Source organism: Triticum dicoccoides, chromosome 4B (assembly GCF_002162155.2).
Source record: "Triticum dicoccoides isolate Atlit2015 ecotype Zavitan chromosome 4B, WEW_v2.0, whole genome shotgun sequence".
Classification (NCBI taxonomy): domain Eukaryota; kingdom Viridiplantae; phylum Streptophyta; class Magnoliopsida; order Poales; family Poaceae; genus Triticum; species Triticum dicoccoides.
The window spans coordinates 72,973,333-72,979,859 of NC_041387.1; the positions used below are offsets into that span (position 1 = coordinate 72,973,333).

A 6,527-nucleotide genomic window follows, 5' to 3' on the forward strand; every position below is an offset into this window, starting at 1 on the left:
GCGTGGGGCATCGGCCCGAAGGCAGCCACACGCAGCAGAGGGTGCCCTCAGCCAGATCCGGCGAGCATCGAGGCGGATGAGTGGGGAGGACGGTCGGATCCAGGCAGGCGGAGAAGATGGCCGGCGTGGTGGGAGGTGGAGTGAGGAAAACGAGGGTCTTGTATGGCGAGCTTCGCTGGAGAGAGCGGATCCCGCCACCGCCAGCCGCCGGTAGACTTTGCCCGGCGTCGTTTGCCGGCGGCGGCGAGGGGATGTGGGTGGGAAGGGGCTTAGCCGCCGGCCGGTGAGGTGCCCGCCCAAGTCGCCTCAGGGAGACGACGCGGGGGTGGAGAAATGGCCGAGTTCCATTTTCGACCTATGTTTAGGCCTGGTGAGGCACACATGAGAAGGAGTGTTGACATACAAATGCATAACCCATCTTTCCTCATCAGTTTGAGCTTTTGAATGGACTGGTTGGTGCGTGTAGTTCTGCACGTGCCTCGGAGATGTCCACCACCACCGCCGCCTCCATGTCTTGGCACTTGAGCGCGGTCACCGCCGTCGTCGGGCCACCCACCTAGTCCACGCCGATGCAGCAGATCTTCACCTTTATCTCTGCTTTGCTTTCACCTGCAATTGTTTAAAGATGCATGCAGTACACCTTTTTCTCTTCCAACATTGAATAAGCCAAAACATCCCGTAACTAAGAGAGAAACAGAGATACATACCTTGGATCCTTGGGAGGAACAAGGAGGAGAAGGTACCGAATCAAACTGTCCAGCGGAGAAGAAAGGAAATGAGATGTGGTGTTGCTGGCGTGGTCGGTGATGAACGCACGGCTGAGAGTGAATACAACGATATGGTAACCGACACGAACTTGGTGCTCTCGGGTACCTGGGCACCCTATATGCGGGAAAAATTTAGTAATTAAAAAATGTTTAAAAAATTCCAAATCCTTCTTGAAATCAAACATGATCAGGTATTGTACTCGTATAAAAAGTTTGGACAAGAAATGATTCATATTGACTTCACGGCAAAAAAGACAAGTTTATGACGACAGTACAGTGTGTATAGTATTTGTATATAGCGTTTTTTGCCGAATCTTCGACCCAGGATGCAACGAAAGTCATTCTCTGATGAATCTTTTTATACGATTACAATACCTGATCATGTTTAATACCAAAAAAGATTTGGAATTTTTTGGACTTTTTTGAATTACTAATTTTTTTCATATGTAGCCGTCTGATCCTTAATTAGAGTTCACCCACAAAAAATATATCTGTAATTACAGCAAAAATGAGATGATTAATTAGCGCAAGTGCTTGGGCTAAAAATGTTTTGGTTCAAAAAACAAAGTAAAAGCATTTGGAATGTATTAGTCACCTAATTCTTAATTAGATTAAAAAGATCAGGAAATTAACTAGTGCAAGTATTTTGGCTCAAAATGTTTCTGTTCAAAAAACAAAGCGAAACTACTTCAGATGTATTAGTCGTCCTATCCTTAATTAGAACAAAAAGGAGGCAATTAATTAGTGCATGTATTTTGGCTCAAAAATGTTTTGGTTCAAAAGATGAAGTGAAAGTCTTTTGGATGTTTTAGTCATATGATCCTTAATTGGAGCAAAAATGAAGTGATTTTTAATTAGTGCAAATATTTGGCTTAGAATATTTTTTTGAAAAACTATGTGAAAGTATTTTGGATTAATTATTCATCTAATCCTTGATTGGAGAGAAACGAGGTGACTAATTAGCATTTGCATATGATCTGTGTTGTTAATCTGGCTATGGGAAACGATTGGGCGCGGTGCGCTGGCCGAACTTTGGGCCGGTCGCGTCCACGCGCGCTTTGCTCCAGCCACCCACCAGGCGACACATAGACATGGGGCCACCAAACGCTATCCTTTCTGCTTTCTTCAACCTCGCGCGGATCTCGCCCCACAACGCATGCATCTCTCGCCTCCCCTGATGCAGCACGTGAGCAGCTCGCCGTCGGCCATGGATGAGCTTGGAAGATCGAAGTCCCCACCGGCCATGGTTGCAGCCCCGCTCGTGTTCCCACCTCCCCCTTCTTCCTTCTCCCTCACTTCCTTTCTCCTCCTCCTCTTTCCCCCTTTTTATGCTGCAACCGGCGGCAGGCAAAACGTCGTGGAGGGGACCGAGGTGCCCCGTGCTACGCCCATGGCGACCGGGGTGAGCTGCAACCGCGACATCGGGGAGAGTTGCGAACAATGTTTCCCCATGCTACAACCGTGGACACAAAAAGCTACATCCAATAGATAAAAAAGCTTCAACCAAACAATGGAACAGAGGAAAAGTTACAACCATTTTGACAAAAGCTTCAACCCGCAGATGAAAAAGCTTCAACCAGAGATTAAGAAATCTTCAGCCGGGGGATTTTTTCGCAACCAAAATGTCGGACACAGAAAAAGCTGCAACCCTTACAAAAAAAGCTTCAACCCTGAGTGAAAAAAGCATCAATCGGCATGGCGGAAGTTTTAATGTGCGAAAAAAGTTTCAACCGGCATAGAGAAAAGCTGCAACCGATGATAGAAAAAGCTTCAACCCGACTCACCAATGGTGGCAAGCGGCGAAGTTGAGAGCTGCACGGCGACACAACAACTCAGCGACGATGACGGCTGATAGGTGCTGCAACGACAGAGGGGCTTCAGCGTGCTTCAAGGCGGCGGCGTTTTTTGCTACAAGGGGCAACGATTTCCTGCTGGGGAACGCGAAGGGTGCTGCGACGGCGACCGACGGCGACGAGGACGAAGAGCGCATCCAGCAGCATGGGACTGCGAGGGGGGAAGAGGTCCAGGTGAGGGGAGGAGGGGTGGCCGGCGGCAGGAGGCGACCGGGGTAGGCGCGCGCGGAAGAAGAAGAAGAAGAAGAGAGAAGTCAACGCGGAGGGGAGAAAGCAGATCTGACGGCTTTGGTTGGCTGCATCGGGCGGCTGGGGCGCGACCGGCCGAAACGGTTCGGCCGGCGCGCAGGCGCCTAGCAGCGCCCTCTGGCTATTCGGTAGTTAATCTGGCTATTAATCAAGAGAGGGTGATTGAGGCGTTAACTATAGTAATATATGCGTGGCGGTTGACTACGATGCAGTTAATTAACTCTTGATCGTGGTTGGTTTGGCAGGAGATTTCAGACAAGCGCAGGATTCGTCATTTAATGCTGACGTTAGCAGGACTCACTTAAATGCGATATACTAATGATATACGGGTTGGCTGCCGTTATTATGCACAGGAAAAAAATCAGAGAGATACTAGTTACTGATGGCTTTTGATGAACGTTAAGACTGACCATAGTGGGGTTAACATAACTAGTATCATATACTTGGGACTCGCAAACATGCTTATGTGGCAGACAATTAAAAAAGAGAGAGGGGTAGTAGTAACATAGGTAGATACCGTATCATAATTAATGTTATGCTACTATATGTCATGCATGGCAATAAATAAGACCATCTATGATACTACTTTATGATACTATGCACTATAGATGTAGTATCATACACATTAGTATCATAATGCATGATACTAGTATATGTTACTCTCCACTATGACCAGCCTAAATGATGAGATTTAGGGGGGTGGCGTGAGCATGTTCTCCTTCATATTTCCCAACATTAACGTTCCTACACTGATTCGGGAAGATCCATCAATCACCTCCTTTCAGCCATTTCCATGTTTCCAGTACCAATGCCGCCGATCTCATGCATCTTCTCGTTGTTTTGCCATTCAAAATTTCAAAACACTCTTGTTTGTTGCTTTGTAACGGTACGGTAGCGTACTATGGGGTTCGAGAGAAAATGCATTGCTATTAATTAATGGAAAATTTAACTAGCGAATGGTCCACTTTTAGGGACATCCCCGAATGATGGCCGTTGTCGATCCGCTCCCGAACGGCTCCTTGACTGCCGGTTGGGAATCACGATATGACAACATCTTATTAATCTCTGTGGTTTCAGAGTATCTTTTTAGAGCAGAAAAATATGTGTTCTTTGTCAACATAATGACATGTCACAAAATTTATTGTTTGAGAGCAGAAACGTGTCCAGTTGGGGCTTATTGAACTGGAGTACATGTGGACAAAGGAAAGCTTTAAGTCTTTTGTACTACAAATACCTACAAAAATTAAGGGTCACCATGGACAACCATGAGAAGTGAAGCATAGGACAATATATAGCTAGAGTATGATTCATATATCAAACTCTATATTTGCATGAATGATAAGTATTAACGTGCAAGTGCTTGTGTATGATTACCGAATATGGTTGATGTTATATTCGAAATGATAATCTGGCTTAGGGGTTGAGAGGTATCGGGATTTTTTAGTAGTGTTGGAGAGTATAGGGCTCTTCCACCTAGCTCTTTTACCGCTAAAATGGCAATGCAGCGAGGAACTACTCGGTTGGGTGTAGCAAGACGACCTTAGATAATGGTCTAGGCCATCAAGTGTTATCCATGTGGGTGGCCTGTGTATATTTTTGCACCAGCCAACATAGTGCAACGTTTCCACATCTAGTGGGACGTTCCGGATCAGTTTAAGTCAGCCATCATTTACTATAGTGAAGAAGAAATGAAACGACATGTGTTGTTCTTGGCATGGTCGGTGATGAACACACGGCTGGGAGCGAATATAACGAGAAGCTAACCCCCACATTTAACGTTCCTACATTGTTTCGGGCAGATCCATCAAACACCACCTTCCATTATGTAACTATTAGCTAGTCACATGTTTTCAGTACCAATGCTGCCGATTTCATGCATTTTCTCATCGTTCTACCATTCAAAATTTCAACCCCTAAAAAAACCATTCAGAATTTCAAATACGCATCTCGTTTGTTGATTTGTAACGTTACCTAGGGACACCATCATGCGTGCATGCGTTTAGTACAAGCGTGGAAGAAAATGCACTATTATTAATTAGCAGAAAAGTTAACTGATGAATGGTCCACCTTTAGGGACATCACCTAACCCATTGGTTGCGGTCAATCCGTTCCCAAACGACTCCATGGCCGCCAGTTGGGAATCGTGTTAAGACATCATCCTTCGATTTGCTCGCTGGCGTGATTCGCTATGCCCCGATTCGCCCGCTCGCTCCACATGTGTCTCTTTGTGGATTTAAAACATGTGTTCTACATAGCAATCTTAATACATGCATCTTTTTTTTGCGGGAATGCATCTTAGTAATCCACCTAATACAAATATAATGACATGTGCAGACACTTAACAACTATTCTTTAGAGCAGAAAAACGTGTGTTCCTCAGCAGCATGATGACACGTAACAAAGTATATTATTTGGGAGCAGAAATGTGCCTAGTTGTGACTTATTGAGCTGGAGTACATGTGGACAGAGGAAATTTTTAAGTCTTTTGTACTACGGTATCTACAAAAATAAAGGGCTACCAAGAATGCATAGCTATCAGAAGTGAATCATAGGACAATATATGGCTAGAGAATGTGGTTCATATATCAAACTCAAAATTTGCATGAATGATCATATATTGATGTCTGATATTTGTGTATGATTAGTGGATATAATTGGTGTTATGCTTGAAATGATCATTTGGCTCCAGGGTTGAGAGGTATCAGGATTTTGCATAGTGTTGGAGAGTATAAGGCTCTTCCTCCTAGCTTTTTTTACAGCTAAAATGACAATGGATAGGGGAACTATTTGGATGGATGTAGCAGGACAATCTTAGATAATGGTCTAGCCCATCAAGTGTTATCTGTGTGGGTAGCATATGTATTTTTTGACTCGGGCAGATGCGATGAGGTGTCCTGGGTGATGGCTGCGAGATGCTCTCAAACTAGCACCAGCCAACACAGTTCAGCTTTGCCCACATCTAGTGGGACCTTCCTGATCAGTTTAAGTCACCCCTCATGTATTTGAAGGTAGATGGATTTGGTTTGCACTAACAACACCTTGCTTTAACACTTTAGCCAATAGCAAACCATCCAGAACACCCGCCAAATACTCTCTATGTCTCTTATGCGCACGAGCTCAGTCGTCTCGGCACCCCTACTCGGTATTTCGGACCTTCATCGTGTTAAACCAGGATATTGGGGCAACTGCTCGACACCCTTAGGGGGGTGCGGCTATCTCATTATATATATGTACCAAAGGGTACAAGTACAAGGTGTATACACAAGTCTACGTATAACAAGCCTACGTATACATATACAGTCTAACACCCCCCCCCCCTCAATCTTAACTGTGGCCTGAAGTACAGACTAAGTTAAGATTGCACCTATAGCCTACAAACTGTGGTTATGGAAGAGGCTTCGTGAAGATGTCAGCAAGTTGATCATTTGATGATATGAACTTGATGCTAAGCAGCTTCTGTGCAACACGCTCTCGAACGAAGTGATAGTCAACCTCAATGTGTTTTGTCCGAGCATGAAACACTGGATTAGATGACAAGTATGTAGCACCAATGTTGTCACACCAAAGCACTGGAGAATGAGCTGAAGGGACTCGCAACTCTCTCAGCAAGGACTGAACCCAAATGATCTCAGACGTCGCATCAGCAACTGCTTTGTAC

The 6,527-nt window shown here is 45.0% G+C and overlaps 1 pseudogene; it reads right to left on the minus strand.

Moving 5' to 3' along the window:
• Nucleotides 1–2,012, minus strand: part of LOC119292520 — a 40,937-nt pseudogene extending 38,925 nt beyond the window's left edge.
• Between the last annotated feature and the right edge of the window lie 4,515 nt (nt 2,013–6,527).